The 23920-nt window shown below is 38.3% G+C and overlaps 1 pseudogene across 1 annotated transcript; it reads right to left on the bottom strand.

Moving 5' to 3' along the window:
• Positions 1-6631: 6631 nt before the first annotated feature.
• On the bottom strand, positions 6632-8362 carry LOC309653382 (heat shock transcription factor, Y-linked-like; annotated as a pseudogene). The gene is made up of 3 exons: positions 8357-8362; positions 7811-8322; positions 6632-7294 (listed from the first exon to the last, which is right to left on the bottom strand). The product of its transcript is annotated as a heat shock transcription factor, Y-linked-like (transcript).
• Positions 8363-23920: the final 15558 nt, after the last annotated feature.

The raw sequence follows: 23920 nt of genomic DNA, 5'->3' as shown, positions 1-23920 counted from the left end.
GTAGTGTGCATCCTTGTCTCTTATGACTGTCTTTATTTTAAAATCTATATTTTTCTGATATGAGTACTGCTACTTCACTTTTCTTTTCATTTCTCTTCGCATGGAATAACTTTTTCCATCTCTTCACTTTCATTCTGTGTGTCTCTATGTCTGACATGGATCTGTTGTAGACAACATATATACAGATCTGTTTTTGTATCCATCAGCCACTGTGTGTTTTTTGGTTGGAGCATTTAATCCATTTACATTTAAAGGAATTATGGATATGTATGCTTCTTTTACCATTTTATTAATAGTTTTGGGTTTGTTTTTGTATGTAATTTTCTCTCACTTCCAGCCTAGAGAAATTGTTTTATCATTTGTTGTACAGCTGGTTTGCTGGGGCTGAATTCTATTACCTTTGCTTGTCTGTATAGTTTTCAATTCTCTGTCAAATCTGAAAGAAATTCTTACTGGGTAGAGTAATCTTGGTTGTAGGTTTTTTGCTTTCATCATTTTAAATATATCATGTCACTCCCTTCAGGCTTGCAGAGTCTCTGTTGAAAAATTATCTGATAGACTTATGGATATCCCCTTGTATGTTATTTGTTGCTTTTAATATTTATTCTTTTTATTTAATAGTTGTTAATTTGATTAATATGTGTCTTGCTATGTTTCTCTTTGGGTTTAACCTGTATGGGACTCTCTGTGCTTCCTGGACATGAGTGACTATTTCCTTTCCCATATTAAGGAAATTTTCAACCAAAAATCTCTTCATATATTTTCTCAGATCCTTGTTCTTTCTCTTCTTCTTTGGGACCCCTATAAGTTGAATGTTGGTATAGTTAATGTTGTTTCAGAAGTCTCTGAGACTGTCTTCATTTCTTTTCATTTTCTTTATTCTGTTCCACAGCAGTTATTTCTACCATGTGTCTTCCAAATCACCTATCCGTTTTTCTTCCTCAGTTTTTCTTTTCTATTGATGACTTCTAATGTATTTTTTATTTCAATTTTTGTGTTTCATCACCCTTTCTTTTTTATTTTTTCTAGGTTTTTGTTAAACATTTCTTGTATCTTCTTGATCTGTGCCTCTATTCATTTTCTGAGTTCTCTGTACATGTTTACTATCATCGTTCTGAATTCTTTTTCAGGTAGATTGCCTATTACCTCTTCATTTATTTGGTCTTATGGGTTTGTACCTTGCTCTTTTGTCTGAAATATATTTCGTTGTCATTTCATTTTGTTTAATTGCTGTGTTTGTACTCTCCTTTTCACAGGCTCCAGGATCATAGTTCTACTTGCTTTTGTCTTCTGCCCCCTCTTGGGTGAAATTTGTCCAGGGGTTTGTGTAGACTTCTTGGTGGGAGTGACTGGTACCTTTGCTCTCTTGGCTAGAGCTGTGTCTTGCCCCTCTGTTGGGCAGGATTGCATTGAGTGGTTGTTTTGGGGTGTCTCTGAGCTTAGTACATCTTGAGACAGCCTGTCTACTGATGCATTTGTCTGCATGCCTGTGTTGCCGGTTTTCTGGCCTGAGTCATCCAGAATTGGAGTCTGCAGGCAATTGGGTGGAACCAGGTATTGATGTTGAGATGGAGACTTCCAGGAGAGCACACAATGGTTAATATTCCCTGGGTCGAGGAATTCTCTGGCTGTCCAGCATCCTGAATTCAGTGCTCCCACACTGGGATCTCAGATCCAACACCTGTTTGGGGAACCAAGACCCCACAAGCCACAGCCACAGGCAAAAAAAACAAAAACAAAAACAAAAAACAAAAAAAAGAAACAAGCAAACCCCAAGACAAGTAGCAATAACAAAGGGAAACAACATGAATAAAAGAAAGTATTAAAAAAAGAAGAAAACATTATTAAAGAAACAAAAACAAACAAAAAAAGACAAAAAAGAAAACAGTGAAACAACAAAAGTACCCTCAAAAGGAAACAAACAATAAAAACAAACCAACAAAATCTAAAAACAAAAACAACAAGCAAAGTAAAAAATGCAAAGAAAACATAAAAGAAACTCAAAAAAGTTGATAAAAGAAAAAGGATAAAACATACTAAACAATAAAAAAACACAAACAACAAAATAGAAAAATAAACACTGAAAAATAAAAACTATATTTTAAATGTTAGTAAAATAAAATAAAAATAAATGAATAAAATTATTAAAGAAATAAAAAAAAACTACAGAACAAAATGAAACAATGATAATTTTTCTTGGAGCCTCTGCTGTCAGTGTCCTTTCCCTTATACTGAGCCACAGCCAAATTTTGCCTCCCCAGTAGTCCTTCCAATACCTCTAGGTAGATCTCTGGGCCTGCTCTGGGCACTGTGGTCACAGATCAGACTCTGACCTGGCCCCACTGCCACATGTACCTGCCCACAAATTACACAGCTGCTAAAGCTAGACTGGTTTCCATTGCTGGAACATTTATGGTCCATTCAGATATCCCACAGATGTAGGGTTTACCAAGCCAGTGACCAGGATATAATCCATAGATGATTCAGGTGTATAGACAGACTTCTCTTCCTTTTCCTTAGTTGCACAGCCCTTGTAGCTCAGCTTTGGTTTTGGCCCCACCCCTGCATGTGAACCACTCTCAGTCATCTGTTCCCCACCCAGGTGAGAGGGGGCAAAACCAGTGGCTGACTGGGGCACACGTGCTTGATTGGGCTGAGGAGGGTTAAGGTGGCCACAACTCTGGTGCACATGCTCAGTCCATTGGGATCCCCCTTTATTGCCTGATTTTTCATTGGGAGTACTTCCTCTGCCTTTTAAAGTCACTTAAAGATTTATGTGTCTGTAAATTTAAGAGATAGTTATCTACTGTGGTCCTTTTGTAAAATATAAATATAGTTGATGTACAATATTATATGTTACAGTTGTACAACATAGAGATTAACAATTTTTAAAGATTATACTCCATGTATAGTTATTAGAAAATATTGACTATATTCCCTGAGTTGTACAATATATTTTTATAACTTATTTATTTGAAACATAATAGTTTGTACCTCTTAATCCCCTACTCTTATCTTGCCCCTTCTCTCCTTCCTCTCTTCACTGGTAACCATTTATTTGTTTTCTTTCTCTGTGACTCTGTTTCTTTTTTCTCATATTCACTAGTTTGTTTATGTAGTTTGGTCTTAAAAGTGTGTTTTTAATATGAGGGCATGTGTGTGTAGATTGTGTGTGTTCAGGGTCTTTAGTGTAAGTGTTGGTTTTGATATGGATGTCACCATATCTTTCCTTGGGGCATATTGGCTGACATCATCATTCTAGGGAATATGGTTCATGCTGGATTATCTAAATACTGTGCAGGATGTGATGCAGGACCTTTTCTATTTTCCATGGATGTTTTCACCCTGTCAGGGTGTGGTCTGCTGTGCAGCTGTTGGAGTAGAATCCCTGAGAGTGGAGCTCTATCAAATTCTGTTCCCCCTGAGTGTGTGCCCTGCCCCAAAGGAGAGGAATGTTGAAGTAAGGTGAGGGTCATGTGTTCCCAGAGCTGTGATGTGCTGCCTGGGTAGGCATCTGAAGCTTGGCTAAGACACAGCTTATGGTTGCTCCTTTACCTTTTTGTGGTCATCCCAGATCTAGCACACAGCTGTGGCATGGAATGGTAGAGTTGGAATATTAACTAGGATGGATTTGGAAGTCAAGGCATTGTGGTTTCACGTATTGAGACAGCTGCACTGCCAACAGTGATTTGGGCTGCCTCTGTGGCAGTTTTCTCCCAGGACCTTTCTGCCCCAGAACAATAACAAGTCATGGTGTGGAGTGCAGTTGAGGGTGGATATGGTGTGGGGGGGGCGAGCACTCACTGGGCTGGGACACAAGCTACAGCACTTCTGTGACACTGCCCAGGTAAGCACCATCATTGGCCACTATTGTCTCACCTGGACTACACCTCAGACACTTTGGCCATCTCTGCATCCCAAAATCAAGTCTTCTCCCAGGACTTTCTGCTGCAGATACAACACCCACCTGTGGTGTTGAGAGGGTGGGGCCAGAGCATTATACTTTGGTGGGAGTAGGGAATGAAGCATTTTGGTTCTCCATGCCAGTTGAGTAAGTGCTGACAATGGACACTGCCACCCCACTTGGACAAAAGCCCATGTCCCTAGGTTCTTTCTGTGTATCTAGACTGAACCTTTTACCATGGCCAAGCTGGACAAGATCCTACACCAAGCTCTGATGAAGAATGTGAAAGGCTGTGATATTTACCATTTGAATTGGGGAGTGTAGCTAGGTAGCAGACACCAGGGCAAAGCTCTCTTTTCACTGATTCTTGGCAGGCCAGCATCCACATACCCTACCTGAGTACAGTTTAGGATTTTCCAGCCATTCAAGCTGTCACAGAAGTTCTGCCAGAAGCCAAGGGAGCTTGACTCCTCCATGGTGGACCCCAGGATTGGGACACCCAGTGTGTGTCTCTACCCATTCCACTCCCCAGGGCAAGGCTCCACCCATGTGGACCATCCCTTCCTTTCAGAATCCTCCCAAGAGTGGAGGTCTGGACCCTATGCATTTTTTTCTGTCCTTCCTAGTTACATGGAAATCTTTTTGCAGCTTTGGTTGTATAACAGTTCTTCTGTGAGTTTCTAGTTAGTTTTCCATGATAATTTTTCCATACCTAGTTGTTTTTTCACTTTGTTTGGTGGGTAGGTTAGCTCCACGTCCTCTTACCACACTGTCTATTCTGACCCCATCCATGACATCATTTTATAGAAACCCAGAGAAAATACAAAATTATAAACATAGAGCAGAGACACAAAACATTAAAAAAGAGAAGATTGAGTAACACTTTTTCAAGATATAGTGTTACCATTTCAGTCTTATTAGCTGACCTCAGACACAGGATTGTGATCAGAAGCCTATATCCCCCTGGCATGACCAGCAGTGTTTACAGCATTCCAGAGTATTTACACTCTTACAATGCTGCACATTTCAACATAACTCAGTGGAATATGATCAAAGTATTCATGAATATTACATATTTCTAATCTAATACATATTTTCTCATATTTCACATATCACATATTTAGTATTGTACATTGGACAAATTTTTTATTCTATCACCCTCACCTTCTTCAAGTCCCCACATTTAAGTAATTTGGTTACTAAATACAACTGTCTCAAGTGAGGGGTTACTTCCTGGTTATAGGTTGTAAGTGATATAAGTTATGTGGTGTATATAAATCTATTTTGACAATTTAAGATTCACACTGACATTTCTGGACAAAGTTCTGAGTGTAAGTAGAAAGATACTTGGAAAATAATGAAGTTATAAGTTATAGGAGTAAGAATCATTGATTTCATATGGGGGGTAGGTGATGAAGAGACAGTTAACAAGTCCAGCATATGAGAAAAGAATACCTTAGATGTCTGGAAGTATGGGTTAAGGGTAAATAATTAATACTTTGTTTCCTAGACCTAGCACCACTGTCTGAGTCAGGAGAAATTAGCCCATAAGCTATGAAAACAGATTCTGCCTGGTGAAGAGTAAAGACCAGAAAGTAATAGCTTAAAAACCATGGGAGTTTTGTTGTTGTTGTTTTTTTTTTCTTTTGGCAAATAGATTTTGCTTAGTTAAGTCAACATTTATTTATTTTTCATTAAATACTGAAAATATGTCATTTAGCAGGCATTCTGTTAAATCTCTGCTGATATCCAAGAAGGACAAGTAAAAGGAGGTAGAGTGAAAATATTTGGAAGAGGTAATATCTGTGCTGGGATTGATAAAGCAGCTGTCTAAGTAAGCAAAGAGAGGACATTCTAATCCTAAGAAAGAGCTGAGTCAAAACTTGTGAGATGGAAGTTGACAGGGCTGAAAATAGCTTTTCTGAATGTAGCTCCAGATACAGTGAAACAGAAAAATATGGTAAGGCAAATATATGCCAGATCTTTAAGGGACTGGTTAAACTATGCTGAGGTTCTACAATTAGAATCTAAAAGGTATTAAATGCCTGCCTAAGAAATTAAGCTTGTCTTTGGCTGGAACAAAAAAACAACATAAAGAAAGCAAACATAAAAGTGTACATTAGAAAATATAAAGGGTAGACTCATGAGGGGAGGCAATAAAGGCACATACTGAAATATTTTGAGGACAAAAGATCAAAAAGACCCCTTAATAAACCATTTGTAAACTTCTACTGCATGCTTACATGTCATATATGTCTATACCATGTGAACTTTATTAATGTGATGATATAATAGAGACCATTGTTACTGATCAGATCGTTGTATCTCCTGCTGCACCCTGTCCTAATTTAACACATTTGATTTTTCTTAGACTGATTCATAAATCACTGATTACCTTTCCTTATTTACATTTTTCTCTTTTTCCAATTGCTTCTATTTTCACTTCTTCCTTTTAAAAAAGTACATAAACTTACTCGCGAATGGTTACATAAAATGTTCCTGTCAATCAACTTTATTTTAAAAAAATGTAAGGTAAGCTCCTATTTTACTCTTAAATCAATTTTTGAAAATAAAGACAATAAGGTACACATCTATCTTTATTGTTCAAATAAGAGAATTGCAGGTATTTTGTTATTTGCCAATTTCAGTTTTACTTTGTTATCCTACATAATCTGATTGTCCTTTGGTAGATCAGTTGTAATTAGGGTAATTAGAATAATGTTCATGTTATGCAGATGGCTGATGAGTATACCTAGGAAGAGAGGCAGCAAGTGGATTAGCTATAATGGGCATTGGGAACAATAGGGTGCCTGCTGTTTGCACATTAGAAAAACGAAGCTCACTGGCTGATAAATCAGTGTATCTAGTTGGAAGAGTAGAAGGTTCCACCATCAGTCCAAAATTACTGCTCTGTAAGAGAGATCCAATGTGGTACTGAGAAGTAGAAGTTGTTGTTGTAACAAAATTCACAATGCAGCCATTTGCTTGCATGTAGCTGTTATGTGACTGTGTATGAAAAGTGGTCCACTGATTTAAAATAGCATGTGGATCCGTTAAAATTTGTTCTGGTGGCCTAAGTGACATTGATGATACAGAAGAAAAATCACTTCTAATTGGTATACTCGTATGAGAAATTATCTGACTGGTAGAAAGCTTACTTATTAAAGGCACATTTAAATTTGTGGAGGGTGAAAATACAATTTCTCCACTAGTTTAAGCAACAATACCAGAATTATGATTATCCACATTACCTCTTTCTTTCAAGTGTTTCTTGAAATATTGAACTAATGAAGATACTGGAGAAGCATTTTTAATCCTGGCTTTTCTTTTAATCCTTACTAAAAGTTGAGGACAGCCTCACTTAAAATTTGGATTATGGTAGAACTGTAACTAAAACCAAAGGATATGTTGGTTACAGGAACTGTAACTAAAACCAAACTAAAAGTTATTTAGTAACATTTTAAACCAAGTTATGAGACTACAATAAGGTTAACCTGTAAAATCTCAGATTTCAATTTTGTGCAAAGATAATGTCATAAATGTACGTACATTGCTCACTACTTTTTAATTACTTATTGTAAAATAGACATTTAAATATTATTGTCCTCAAGTTTAAAATTATACATACAATAAGTGAATATTACTTCTAAAGTGGTTTCAGTGCCTTTATTTAGAGTTCTGATAAGATTCAAATTTGCTAGCAAAATTTCTCACAACCTTGAATGTTTAATATCCAAATTGTCCTCATTATTTTGAAAAAAATAAATAATTTTAGCCTTAGTAGTTGCATTTATTTTCAAAATCTAGTTTTACATATATTACTATATATTCCAGATATACAAAATAAAATTATATATATATATACATATATAAATAAACATTCATAAGTTGTAATTTTTTAAATACCTTACTTAATATGGAGAATTCTTTTTCTCCTGTAAGAAAGTCAGCCAAAGAAGCAGATCTCTGAAAATTCTTTTGCACTTTACTAAACCCATAAAGGCTAAACTGTCAAAGTAAACTTTTCATACTTCCAGTATCGAATATTCTGAAAGGGGCCTTTCTATACAAAACTTCTTTCTTGAAGTGTTCTTCATTATCACTATAGAAGTTCCATGTTTATCCCACCAAATGGACTTAAATTGATCACTTCCAACTATTTTCCAAAGTTTTCTGGGGAAGGTTAGAGAAAGAAAATCATTATCTTCATTGGGTTAAGACACACAAAATATGTAATGTGGTCTTTTAATCAAGGATCCTTCAGACAGAGCCTGAAAATCATTTTCTTCAATCATAGATCTCAAGACCAAGTCCCCAGTGAATGTATGATGACACAATGGATATCTAATGGAGGTTTCTGAACCAGTTGGTACATCTCTAGGAGACACATCTTGAATTTCTGAAGAAATATGTGCCACCTCAAATAAAATTTTCTTCAGCTACTTTTCTCACCTTCATTGTTTTCAACCCTGCAGGTTTAAATGATGTTTTGCAGGCCTACACAGGAAAACTGTCTAGACCATCACAATCGTTATCAACCTGAGTAGCTGTGACATCACAAGACGACAGGTCTCCTAGCAATTAAAGTGTAGCATTCAGCCAGGGTTTACTTCTCATTTATTCATGTACAATATAAAGACTGCTTATTTTTTATGGTGAAATATGCACAAGATCATTCTACAAAATCTTTTAAATAAAATAATTTCTTGAGTCCAGGAAATAAAAATTATTTCCTCCCTTTTACACAGAGATTTATAACAAATTGGTGAACATAGAATAATACCTGGCAAGTAATGCACAAAATTTTTCAAAAACATGTCATTTTTAAAATTTTGGAACTTGAAACTAAAATTTGTATAAAACCTGTACAAAAAAGGCTTAGGTCTGTCATTATTATTTATGAATAAAATAAAGCATAATTAGATCCTAAAATAAATATGTTTATCTGTGCATTTTATATAAGTAGCTCTGCATTCAAAATATTTTTACAGTCATATTTGAGTGGAATAATATTATTTTATTTAGTATTTTTGTAAATAAATGGTAAATAGTGATAAAGTAAAATTTGATGTTAGAAGAAAGCAGATCTACTTTAAGGAAATCCCAAAGAGTGGGAAATTTTAAAATAACATTTATATTATGTTTTTATAAATAAAATAATGTCTTAATGTCCTACTTTAAATTTACACAAATAGAATATCTTCATTATATATTTATAACTAGATTTTTTGATCTTCCTTTTAATTATAGATACGTCATTCTGAAGGAGGAATAAATTTGTTAGTCATTTTTATAATCCAGATTCTTGAGGTGTTTGTTATGTGTTTCAAGGCTGCGTTGATAAATACTAAATTTTAGGAGGAAAACTCTCTTTCATTCCTAGAAATGAGTGACATTGTAAGTACAGTGTTTTTCTTTTTAACTTTGTAGTTTGTGCATAAACAGCAAATAATAGACATGCTCTGTATTAGTAAACTATAGGAAATAGAATTCTACCTAAAGCATCTTTTTTTATTGAATGAAAGATGCTTTAAATTTTATAGTTGTTTACAATTTTCAAAAGTTTTACACACATGATTTCATTCAATCACATAATAACCAGTTTTCCCACTATGTCTGCATACCCTCCTCCCTCTTCATCTCCTCAGTGGTAATCCCTGGTTTGTTCTCTATATCAGTGAGTCTGGTTTTTGTTTGATACATTCACTTGTTTTTTGTATTGTTTAGATTCTACAAATAAGTGATGTCAATGTTTGTCTTTCTCTGTCTACCTTATATCATTTAGCATAACGCCTTCCAATTCTACCCATGTTGCTGCAAATGGCATTTCATCCTTTTTTATCCATGAGTAATATACAGTTTTATATATACATATATACCACATTTTTATATCAATTAATGTATTGACGAGCAATTAGTTTGCTTTCATACCTTGGCAATTGTAACAAGTGCTGCTATAAACATTGGGGTGCATGTATCTTTTCAAATTAGTGGTTTTGTTTTTTGTTTTTTAGATATATACCAAAGAATACAATGGCTGGGCCATATGGTAGTTCTATTTTTAGATTTTTATAAACTTCCATACTGTTTTCCATAGTGGTTTCAAAATTTACATTCCCACCAAGAGTGTACTAGGGTTCCCATTTCTCCACATCCTCTCTAATACTTATCTGTATACTTTTGATAATAGCCATTTTGATTGGTATGAAGTGAAATCTCATTTGTAGTTTTGATGTGCATTTCCCTAATTATTAGTGATGTTGATTATCTTTTCATGTGCCTGTTGGCCATCTGCACGTTGTCTTTGGAAAAGTTTCTTCAGTTCTTCTGCCCATTTTTAATTTAGATTATTTGTTTATGTTGAGTTCTATGAGCTATTTATAGACGTTGGATATTAACCATCTGCACATATGGTATCAAAACCACCATATACAGATCTGAAGCAGACCTTGGTCCCAGGGCCAGACTATAGAGCAAGGTCCTGAATTGACCAATGTGCACACATGCCCAAGGCACTGGTAACAGGTCTGCCAGCAAACCTCACTGCAGAGCCAGCAGCAGCCAGCCCTTTTAGACTGCAATCCCAGCAGTAAAACCATTAGCCCAGGGACCCACAGGAGGTCCTTACCTCCAAAGTCAGACAATAAAAACTGAAAGAGGGTCGGTCCTCGGGAAGATGGCGGAAGAGTAAGACACGGAGATCACCTTCCTTCCCACAGATACAGTAGAAATACATCTACACGTGGAACTGCTCCTACAGAACACCCACTGAACGCTGGCAGAAAACGTCCGACCTCCAAAAAGGCAAGAAACTCCCCCCGTACTTGGGTAGGGCAAAAGAAAAAAGAAATAACAGAGACAAAAGAATAGGGACGGCACCTGCACCAGTGGGAGGGAGCCGCGAAGGAGGAAAGATTTCCACGCACTAGGAAGCCCCTTCGCAGGCGGAGACTGCGGGTGGCAGAGGGGGGAAGCTTCGGAGCCACGGAGGAGAGCGCAGCCACAGGGGTGCGGAGGGCAAAGCGGAGAGGTTCCCGCACGGAGGCTCGGCGCCGAGCAGCACTCTCCAGCCCGAGAGGCTTGTCTGCTCACCCGCTGGGGCGGGCGGGGCTGGGAGCTGAGGCACGGGCTTCGGTCGGATCGCAGGGAGAGGACTGGGGTTGGCGGCGTGAACACAGCCTGAAGGGGTTAGTGCACCACAGCTAGCCGAGAGGGAGTCCGGGAAAAAGTCTGCAGCTGCCGAAGAGGCAAGAGACTTTTCCTTCCCTCTTTGTTTCCTGGTGCGCGAGGAGAGGGGATTCAGAGCGCTGCCTAAACGAACTTCAGAGACGGGCGCGAGCCGCAGCTACCAGCGCGGATCCCACAGCAACAGGGGCGCAGAGGGAAAAACGGAGAGATTCCCGCACAGAGGCTCGGCGCCGAGCAGCACTCTCCAGCCCGAGAGGCTTGTCTGCTCCCCCGCCGGGGCGGGCGGGGCTGGGAGCTGAGGCTCGGCTTTGGTCGGATCGCAGGGAGAGGACTGGGGCTGGCGGCGTGAACACAGCCTGAAGGGGTTAGCGCACCACAGCTGGCTGGTAGGGAGTCCGGGAAAAAGTCTGCAGCTGCCGAAGAGGCAAGAGACTTTTTCTTGCCCCTTTGTTTCGCGGCGCGCAAGGAGAGGGGATTCAGAGCGCCGCCTAAACGAACTCGCAGAGAAGGGCGCGAGCCGCGGCGATCACCGCAGACCCCACAGCAACAGGGGCACAGAGGAAAAAAACGGAGAGACTCCCGCACAGAGGCTCGGCGCCGAGCAGCACTCACCAGCCCGAGAGGCTTGGCTGCTCGGCGGGCGGGGCTGGGAGCTGAGGCTCGGGTTTCGGTTTCGGTTGGATCGCAGGGAGAGGACTGGGGCTGGCGGCGTGAACACAGCCTGAAGGGGTTAGCGCACCACAGCTGGCTGGTAGGGAGTCCGGGAAAAAGTCTGCAGCTGCCAAAGAGGCAAGAGACTTTTTCTTGCCTCTTTGTTTCGCGGCGCGCAAGGAGAGGGGATTCAGAGTGCCGCCTAAACGAACTCCAGAGAAAGGCGCGAGCCGCGGCGATCAGCAGGGACCCCAGAGACGGGCGTGAGACGCTGGGGCTGCTGCTGCCGCCTCCAAAAAGCCTGTGAGTGAGCACAGGTCACTCTCCACATCGCCCCTCCCGGGAGCCTGTGCAGCCCGCCACTGCCAGGGTCCCGTGATCCGGGGACAAGTTCCCCGGGAGAATGCACTGCCCATCTCAGGCTGGTGCAACGTCACGCCGGCCTCGGCCGCCGCAGGCTCGCCCCGCCTCCTCTGTACCCCTCCCTCCCCGCGGCCTGAGTGAGCCAGAGCCCCCGAAACAGCTGCTCCTTTAACCCCGTCCTGTCTGTGCGGGGAATAGACGCCCTCAGGCGACCTACACGCAGAGGCGGGTCCAAATCCAAAGCTGAACCCCAGGAGATGTGCGAACAGAGAAAATAAGGGGAAATCTCTCCCAGCAGCCTTAGAAGCAGCGGATTAAAACTCCACAAACAACTTGATGTGCCTGCATCTGGTGAATACCTGAATAGACAACGAAACATCCCAAATTCAGGAGGTGGACTTTGGGAGCAGGATATATTAATTTTTCCCCTTTTCCTTTATTTGTTAGTGTATATGTATATGCTTCTGGGTGCGATTTTGTCTGTATAGCTTTGCTTTACAATAGCTTTATTTTACTTCACTATATTATAGCCTCTTTCTTTCTTTCTATTTTTTCTCCCTTTTACTCTGAGCCGTGTGGACGAAAGGCTCTTGGTGCTCCAGCCAGGCATCAGGGCCTTGCCTCTGAGGTGGGAGAGCCAACTTCAGGACACTGGTCCACAAGAGACCTCCCAGCTTCACGTAATACCAAACGGCAAAAATCTCTCAGAGATCTCCATCTCAACATCAAGACCCAGCTTCACTCAACGACCAGCAAGCTACAGTGCTGGACACCCTATGCCAAACAACTAGCAAGACAGGAACACAGCCCCATCCATTAGCAGAGAGGCTGCCTAAAATCATAATAAGGCCACAGACACCCCAAAATACACCACCAGACGTGAACGTGCCCACCAGAAAGACAAGATCCAACCTCATCCACCAGAGCTCAGGCACTAGTTCTCTCCACCAGGAAGCCTACACAACCCACTGAACCAACCTTAGCCACTGGGGACAGATACCAAAAACAACAGGAACTACGAACCTGCAGCCTGTGAAAAGGAGACCCCAAACACAGTAAGATAAGCAAAATGAGACGACAGAAAAACACACAGCAGATGAAGGAGCAGAGTCAGAACATACCAGAATTAACAAATGAAGAGGAAATAGGTAGTCTACCTGAAAAAGAATTCAGAATAATGATAGTAAGGATGATCCAAAATCTTGGAAATAGAATAGACAAAATGCAAGAAACATTTAACAAGGACGTAGAAGAACTAAAGAGGAACCAAGCAATGATGAAAACCACAATAAATTTAATTAAAAATACTTTAGATGGGATCAATAGCAGAATAACTGAGGCAGAAGAAAGGATAAGTGACCTGGAAGATAAAATGGTGGAAATAACTACTGCAGAGCAGGATAAAGAAAAAAGAATGAAAAGAACTGAGGACAGTCTCAGAGACCTCTGGGACAACATTAAACGCACCAACATTCGAATTATAGGGGTCCCAGAAGAAGAAGAGAAAAAGAAAGGGACTGAGAAGATATTTGAAGAGATTATAGTTGAAAACTTCCCTAATATGGGAAAGGAAATAGTTAATCAAGTCCTGGAAGCACAGAGAGTCCCATACAGGATAAACCCAAGGAGAAACACACCAAGACACATATTAATCAAACTGTCAAAAATTAAATATAAGGAAAACATATTAAAGGCAGCAAGGGAAAAAAAACATATAACACACAAGGGAATCCCCATAAGGTTAACATCTGATCTTTCAGCAGAAACTCTGCAAGCCAGAAGGGAGTGGCAGGATATACTTAAAGTGATGAAGGAGAAAAACCTGCAACCAAGATTACACTACCCAGCAAGGATCTCATTCAGATTCGATGGAGAAATTAAAACCTTTACAGACAAGCAAAAGCTGAGAGAGTTCAGCACCACCAAACCAGCTTTACAACAAATGCTAAAGGAAGTTCTCTAGGCAAGAAACACAAGAGAAGGAAAACACCTACAATAACAAACACAAAACATTTAAGAAAATGGGAATAGGAACATACATATCTATAATTACCTTGAATGTAAATGGATTAAATGCTCCCACCAAAAGACACAGGCTGGCTGAATGGATACAAAAACAAGACGCATATATATGCTGTCTACAAGAGACCCACTTCAGACCTAGAGACACATATAGACTGAAAGTGAGGGGATGGAAAAAGATATTCCATGCAAATGGAAATCAAAAGAAAGCTGGAGTAGCAATTCTCATATCAGACAAAATAGACTTTAAAATAAAGACTATTACAAGAGACAAAGAAGGACACTATATAATGATCAAGGGATCGATCCAAGAGGAAGGTATAACAATTGTAAATATTTATGCACCCAACATAGGAGCACCTCAATACATAAGGCAAATACTAACAGCCATAAAAGCGGAAATCGACAGCAACACAGTCATAGTAGGGGACTTTAACACCCCACTCTCACCAATGGACAGATCATCCAAAATGAAAATAAATAAGGAAACACAAGCTTTAAATGATACATTAAACAAGATGGACTTAATTGATATTTATAGGACATTCCATCCAAAAACAACAGAATACACATTTTTCTCAAGTGCTCATGGAACATTCTCCAGGATAGATCATATCTTGGGTCACAAATCAAGCCTAGGTAAATTTAAGAAAATTGAAATCATATCAAGTATCTTTTCTGACCACAATGCTATGAGACTAGTTATCAATTACAGGAAAAGATCTGTAAAAAATACAAACACATGGAGGCTACACAATACATTACTTAATAACGAAGTGATCACTGAAGAAATCAAAGGGGAAATCAAAAAATACCTAGAAACAAATGACAATGGAGATACGACGACCCAAAACCTATGGGACGCAGCAAAAGCAGTGCTAAGAGGGAAGTTTATAGCAATACAAGCCTACCTCAAGAAACAGGAAACATCTCGAATAAACAACCTAACCTTGCACCTAAAGCAATTAGAGAAAGAAGAACAAAAAAACCCCAAAGCCAGCAGAAGGAAAGAAATTATAAAGATCAGGTCAGAAATAAATGAAAAAGAAATGAAGGAAACAATAGCAAAAATCAATGAAACTAAAAGCTGGTTCTTTGAGAAGATAAACAAAATTGATAAACCATTAGCCAGACTCATCAAGAGAAAAAGGGAGAAGACTCAGATCAATAGAATTAGAAATGAAAAAGGAGAAGTAACCACTGACACTGCAGAAATACAAAAGATCATGAGAGATTACTACAAGCAACTCTATGCCAATAAAATGGACAACCTGGAAGAAATAGACAGATTCTTAGAAATGCACAAACTGCCGAGACTGAACCAGGAAGAAATAGAAACTATGAACAGACCAATCACAAGCACTGAAATTGAAACTGTGATTACAAACCTTCCAACAAACAAAAGCCCAGGACCAGATGGCTTCACAGGAGAATTCTATCAAACATTTAGAGAAGAGCTAACACCTATCCTTCTCAAACTCTTCCAAAATATTGCAGAGGGAGGAACACTCCCAAACTCATTCTACGAGGCCACCATCACCCTGATACCAAAACCAGACAAAGATGTCACAAAGAAAGAAAACTACAGGCCAATATCACTGATGAACATAGATGCAAAAATCCTCAACAAAATACTAGCAAACAGAATCCAACAGCACATTAAAAGGATCATACACCATGACCAAGTGGGGTTTATCCCAGGAATGCAAGGATTCTTCAATATACGCAAATCAATCAATGTGATACATCATATTAACAAACTGAAGGAGAAAAACCATATGATCATCTCAATAGATGCAGAGAAAGCTTTCGACAAAATTCAACACCCATTTATGATAAAAGCCCTGCAGAAAGTAGGCATAGAGGGAACTTTCCTCAACATAATAAAGGCCATATATGACAAACCCACAGCCAACATTGTCCTCAATGGTGAAAAACTGAAACCATTTCCACTAAGATCAGGAACAAGACAAGGTTGCCCACTCTCACCACTATTATTCAACATAGTTTTGGAAGTGTTAGCCACAGCATTCAGAGAAGACAAAGAAATAAAAGGAATCCAAATCGGAAAAGAAGAAGTAAAGCTGTCACTATTTGCAGATGACATGATACTATACATAGAGAATCCTAAAGATGCTACCAGAAAACTCCTAGAGCTAATCAATGAATTTGGTAAAGTAGCAGGATACAAAATTAATGCACAGAAATCTCTTGCATTTCTATACACTAATGACGAAAAATCTGAAAGTGAAATTAAGAAAACACTCCCATTTACCATTGCAACAAAAAGAATAAAATATCTAGGAATAAACCTACCTAAGAAGACAAAAGACCTGTATGCAGAAAATTATAAGACACTGATGAAAGAAATTAAAGATGATACAAATAGATGGAGAGATATACCATGTTCCTGGATTGGAAGAATCAACATTGTGACAATGACTCTACTACCCAAAGCAATCTACAGATTCAATGCAATCCCTATCAAACTACCACTGGCATTTTTCACAGATCTAGAACAAAAAATTTCACAATTTGTATGGAAACACAAAAGACCCCGAATAGCCAAAGCAATCTTGAGAACGAAAAATGGAGTTGGGGGAATCAGGCTCCCTGACTTCAGACTATATTACAAAGCTTCAGTAATCAAGACAGTTTGGTACTGGCACAAAAACAGAAATATAGATCAATGGAACAGGATAGAAAGCCCAGAGATAAACCCACACACATATGGGCACCTTATTTTTGATAAAGGAGGCAAGCATATACAGTGGAGAAAAGACAGCCTCTTCAATAAGTGGTGCTGGGAAAATTGGACAGGTACATGTAAAAGTATGAAAATAGAACACTCCCTGACACCATGCACAAAAATAACCTCAAAATGGATTAAAGACCTAAGTGTAAGGGCAGACACTATCAAACTCTTAGAGGAAAACATAGGCAGAACACTCTATGACATACATCACAGCAAGATTCTTTTTGACCCAGCTCCCAGAGAAATGGAAATAAGAACACAAATAAACAAATGGGACCTAATGAAACTTAAAAGCTTTTGCACAGCAAAGGAAACCATAAACAAGACCAAAAGACAACCCTCAGAATGGGAGAAAATATTTGCAAATGAAGCAACTGACAAAGGATTAATCTCCAAGATTTACAAGCAGCTCATGCAGCTCAATAACAAAAAAACGAACAACCCAATCCAAAAATGGGCCGAAGACCTAAATAGACATTTCTCCAAAGAAGATATACAGATGGCCTACAGACACATGAAAGAATGCTCAACATCATTAATCATTAGAGAAATGCAAATCAAAACTACAATGAGATATCATCTCACACCGGTCAGAATGGCCATCATCAAAAAATCTAGAAACAATAAATGCTGGAGAGGGTGTGGAGGAAAGGGAACACTCTTGCACTGTTGGTGGGAATGTAAATTGATACAGCCACTATGGAGAACAGTATGGAGGTTCCTTAAAAAACTACAAATAGAACTACCATACGACCCAGCAATCCCACTACTGGGCATATACCCTGAGAAAACCATAGGTCAAAAAGAGTCATGTACCAAAATGTTCATTGCAGCTCTATTTACAATAGCCAGGACATGGAAGCAATCTAAATGTCCATCGACAGATGAATGGATAAAGAAGATGTGGCACATATATACAATGGAATATTACTCAGCCATAAAAAGAAATGAAATGGAGGTATTTGTAATGAGGTGGATGGAGTTAGAGTCTGTCATACAGAGTGATGTAAGTCAGAAAGAGAAAAACAAATACAGTATGCTAACACATATATACGGAATCTAAGGGGAAAAAAAAAAAAAAAAGGTCATGAAGAAACTAGTGGCAAGACGGGAATAAAGACACAGACCTACTAGAGAATGGACTTGAGGATATGGGGAGGGGGTGGGGTGAGATGTGACAGGGTAAGAGAGTGTCATGGACATATATACACTACCAAATGTAAAATAGATAACTAGTGGGAAGCAGCCGCATAGCACAGGGAGATCAGCTCGGTGCTTTGTGACCACCTAGAGGGATGGGATGGGCAGGGTGGGAGGGAGGGAGATGCAAGAGGGAAGAGAAATGGGAACATATTGTATATGTATAACTGATTCACTTTGTTATAAAGCAGAAGCTAACACACCATTGTAAGGCAATTATACTTCAATAAAGATGTTAAAAAAAAAAAAAAACTGAAAGCGGTGTCTGTTCCTTCAAATCCACCAACACCAACACAAGGTTACATGGATCATGAGGAGTCAGGCAGCCATGACACCAACAAAGAAAACTAACAAAACTCCATTAAACAATCCCAAAGGAATGAAGATCTATGAACTAACTGACAATGTAATCAAAAGAAACTTGATGAGGTGGGAAAGAACACAGATAACTAAATGAATCCAGGAAAACAATGCATGAAGAAAAATGAAAATTTAATAAAGAAATGTAAACCATACAAAATCAAACTTAAATCATGAAGTCACAACGTCATGGAGGCATAACACACCCCTCCCTAATTATCCTCCTCTTAACAACTAAATTTCAACATCCATTCATGAACGAAAATACTGTTCTGGGAGTTCAAAGATCCAGCACCATACACCAGAGAACCTAGAAGAAGTTTCACACACCTATGCATCTTCAAATAAGGATACAGGCATCAGTAAGAGCTGGGAAACCATCAGGGTCTTGCCAATTAGATTCTGTCCCTCTTGGTCATGATCTGAGAAAACTGACCTCGACAGACACCCAGGAATGAAAGAGCCTTTGTAGAAGTCCTGGTTTCAAAAACAACTTCACCACTCCCATGCAGCAAGGAAAAAAAAAAAAAGCTGACAATGAATTCAATAAAGTGGACTTCACTGTCATCACCCCTACACCCCAGGGTCCAGCTAAGAGGTTGATGCAGCCAACAAAATGTATCATGGGGGAAAGCTAGACTGGTGAGTGAGTGCCCAGCTTCATGGGTCTCTACTAAAGAAAACCATTTCTCTCCTACAGCACCCAAGGTATTAAATCATTACCACCATGGTAGGAGAGGAATGAGATCAGAAAAGAGGCAGATAAGAATACCATAGGGCATTAAAAGGACTTGTTTCACAGCTGACTGCATTGTGGTCTCCCACTGGATGACCATCCACAAGGTGCTAGGAAAACCTTACACACAGAAATAATCCCAAGTGGACTATGGACACCCCCAATGTCCTGAATTCCAAACTTACACATTCCCAGGTTCTTCTGCATGCTTCTGAGCACAGAGGTAAAAAAGACTGGGTACAAAGTCAACATGTGGAGACAATAAGCCACTTCTGTGGGAAAGGGGCAAAGAACAATCTTCACCTATATTGACACTTTTGGAAAAATATAAATTGGGTTTCAGGCAGGTGGCTTGGTGCATTGTAAGATGGAGAAAAGATATACGATTTTAAGAAATCTTCCACAAGAAGAGGCAAAAATCATGGGTACGTGTATTTAAAAGGGACAAAAAAAGCATCAGAATATACAGCACAACCACAGAAATGTATCTCTCAAATGAAGGTCACTGGAAAAGATTGGAGGAGGTGACTCTTACTTCAAATGTGGAACTGCAATATAAAACTCCAAAGAGCATGAAGAACCAAGGAAACATGACATCACCAGAGATCAAGATAATCCCTCAGGAACCAAATACAAAGATAGAGAACATCTGTGATGTTTCAGATAAAGACAAAAAACTGATAGAGAAACACAAGGAGCTACAAGAAAACACAAGACAAATTCAACAAAACCAGGAATATAATAAATGATCAAATTGAGAAAATTTTAAACAGGTAAAAATCATTGAAATACACCAGAACTAAAAATTAAATGAATGAAATGAAGACTACAATAGATAACATCAACAACAAAATAGAGCAGACAGAAGATAGAATCAGTGAATTTGAGGGCAAAACCTTTGCCAAAAGCCAGTCCAAGGAAAAAACAAAAGAAAACAAAAAACAGAAGAAAAAAGAACCAATAACAAAAAGAAAAAGAGAGAAAGAGGCCTACTTAATCCATGGCATGCCATAAAAAGAAAAAAATATCAGAACCATGAGAGTACAGAGTGGAAGATATGGCAGAAAAAATTGTTTTAAAAATAATTTCTAAAAAATTCCCAAACCTTGGAAGTGGTAAACAAAAACAATCCTCTAAAAGAAACAGTAGGAGTGACTGTCAAAAATCAATGGCAAAGATAGAATCCCAAAAGCATCAAGAGAAATAAAGATAGAAACTTACACTGGAAACCTTATTAGGCTCTTAGCAGATCTGTCAGGTGAAATCTTACAGGCAAGAGGAGTGTGGAATGATATATTCAAATTTCTGGAGAAACCTGAAACCTTCTGACCAAGTTGCCCTTCACAAAAATGAAGAGAAATTTCCCAAACAAATAAAAGAGAAGGATTTAATCACCATTGAGACTTGCATTACAAGAAATCCTGAAAGAAGTTCTCAAAGCTGAATTTCAATTACTACCATGAAAACATAAAAAATATACAACACACTGGTAAAGGTAAATACACAGGCAGACTGAAAAAGTGCTAAGTTTGTAATATCTTGTTGTCTTAAAATCTTGAACATAGTACAATCATTAAAGGGAAAGAATGTGAAAACTAACTATAGATACTATAATTTGACAATGAATATACAATGAGTAGGTAACTTGTGACAAAAAAATAAAACAGAGTTGGAGGGCAGAGTTTCAGCATGCAATCCAGCTTAAGTTACTATCAATGTAAAATGCACTATTACTTCTATAACATGCTATCTGTAAGTCTCACAGGGACCACAAAGCAAAATCCTATACCAGAATTACAAAAGAAAAAGATAAGAGCATCAGAGTATATCAACATGGAAAACCACAAAGCCAAGAAAACAGACAAGAAGAGAGGAAGGTAACAATGGAACTATAGAAGAGTCAGAAGCAAAAAATATATAAACAATAAATGCTGGGGAGGATGTGGAGAAAAGGGAACCCTCTTGTCCTGTTGATGGGAATTTAAACTGATACAGCCATTATGGAGAACAGTATGGAAATTTGTTAAAAAACTAAAAATAGAATTACCATATGACCCAGCAATCCCACCACTTGGCATATACCCTGAGAAAACCATAATACAAAAGGAGTCATGTACCACAATGTTCATTACAGCTTTATTTACAATAACCAGGACATGGAAACAACCTAAGTGTCCATGGACAGATGAATGGATAAGAAATCGTGGCTCATATATACAATGGAATATTAGCCATAAATGAAAAGAAATTGAGTTATATGTAGTGATGTGGATAGACCTAGAGACTGTCATAGAGAATGAAGTCAGTCAGAAAGGAAAAATAAATACTGTATGCTAACACACATATATGGAATCTAAAAAAAAGGTTATGAAGAACCTAGGCATGTGACAGGAATAAAGACACAGACGTAGAGAATGGACTTGAGGACAAAGGGAGGGGGAAGGGTAAGCTGGCACAAAGTGAGAGAGTGGCATGGACATATATCCACTACCAAATGTAAAATAGATAGCTAGTGGGAAGCTGCCACATAGCACAAGGAGATCAGCTCGGTGCTTTGTGACCACCTAGAGAGGAGGGATAGGGACGATGGGAGGGAGACACAAGATGAAGGGTGTATGGTGATATATGTATACTTATAGCTGATTCACTTTGTTATAAAGCAGAAACTAACACACCATTGTAATGCAATTATACTCCAATAAAGATGTTAAAAAAAATTAAAAAGAAATCAATTACAGGAAAAAAACTGCAAAAATCACAAACACATAGAGGCTAAATAATATGCTACTAAGTGCTCAATGGATCACTGAAGGAATAAAGAGGAAATCAAAAAACACCTAGAAACAAATGGCAATGAAAACGAGACGACCCAAATCCTATGGCAAACAGAAAAAGCAGTTCTAATAGGGAAATTTATAGCAATATTCTTCTTAAAGAAACCAGAAATAACTCAAAAAACAACCTAACCTTATATATAAAGCAACTAGAGAATGAAGAACTAACAAAACCCAAATTTAGTGGAAGGAAAGAAATCATGAAGATCAGAACAGAAATAAATAAAATAGAAACAAAAAAACAATAGCACAGATCAATAAAACTAAAAGCTATTTCTTGAGAAGACAGAAAAAATAATTGATAAACCTTTAGCCGGACTCTTCATAAAGAAAGGGAGAGGAGTCATCTCAATAAAATTGGAAATGGAAAAGGAGAAGTTACAAAAAACACTGCAGAAATACAATGAATCATAAGAGTCTACTAAAGTAGCTCTGTGCCAAACAAAAAAAAACAAAAAAACAACAACAAAGGACAACGTGGAAGAAATGGACAAACTCTTTGGAACATAAAACTTTCCAAGAATGAACCAGGAAGAAATAGGAAATAAGAACAGACTAATCACAAGTACTGAAAATGAAAATGTGATTAAAACTCTCCCCAAAACAAAAGTCCAGACCAGATAGCTTCACAGGTGAATTCTATAAAACATTTAAAGAAGAGTTTACATCTACCCTTCAGAAATTCTTCCAAAAAATTGGGAGGAAGAATACTCCCAAGCTCATTCTAGGAGGAGCTCATCACCCTGACAAAGACAGGACACCATAAAAAAAGAAAAAAAGAAAAATAAAATTACAGGCCAATATCAATGCTGAACACAGAAGGAAAAATCCTGGACAAAATACTAGCAGAGAGAATCCAACAACACATTGAAATTATCATACATCATGATCAAGTGTCATTTATTCCAGGGATGAACGGATTCTTCAATATCTGCAAATCAATCAGTGTTATACACCATATCAATAAATTGAAAAGTCAATACCATATGATCATTTCAACAGATGCAGAAAAAGTTTATGACATAATTTGAAATGGATTTATGATAAAAACTCTCCAGAAAGTAGGCACAGAGAGAACCTACCTCAACATAATGAAGGCCATGTATGACCCACAGTGAACATCATTCTCAATGGTGAAAAAAATGAAAACATTTTCTCTGAGATCAAGAAGAAGACAAGGATGTCCAAACTCACCACTATTATTCAACATAGAATTGGAAGTCCTAGCCAAGGCAATCAGAGAAGAAATAAAAGGAATACAAATTGGAAAAGAAGAAACAAACACTGTAACTGTTTGCAGATGACGTGATACTATGCACAGAAAATCCTAAAGATGCCATGAGAAAACTAGAACTAATCAGTGAATTTGGTAAAGTTGCAGGATACAAAATTGATACACAGAAATCTCTTGCATTCCTATACATTAACAATGGAAGATCAGAAAGAAATTAAGGAAAGAATCCCATTTACCATTACAACAAAAACAATAAAATACCTAGGAATAAACCTACCAAATTGGGCAAAAGTCTGTACTCAGAAAACTGTAAGATACTAATGAAAGAAATCAAAGATGACAAAAACAGATGGAGAGATATACCATGTTCTTGAAATGAAAGAATCAATGCTGTGAAAATGACTATATGACCCAAAACAATCTACAGATTCAATACAATCCCTATCAAATAAACAATGGCATTTTTCAGAAAATTGGAACGAAAAATTTTTCAATTTTTGTGGAAACACAAAAGACCACCAGTAGCCAAAGCAATCTTGAGAAAGAGAAACGGAGCTGGAAGAATCATGACCTCTAACTTCAGACTATACTACAAAGCTACAGTAAAGAAGACAGTATGGTACTTGCACAAAACCAAAATATAGATCAGTGGACAGGATAGAAAATGCAGAGA

Source organism: Balaenoptera physalus, assembly GCF_965194825.1.
Source record: "Balaenoptera physalus genome assembly, chromosome: Y".
In the NCBI taxonomy this organism is placed as follows: domain Eukaryota; kingdom Metazoa; phylum Chordata; class Mammalia; order Artiodactyla; family Balaenopteridae; genus Balaenoptera; species Balaenoptera physalus.
The sequence above is the reverse complement of the archived record's forward strand: the minus strand, read 5'-3'. Positions and strand labels throughout refer to the sequence as shown.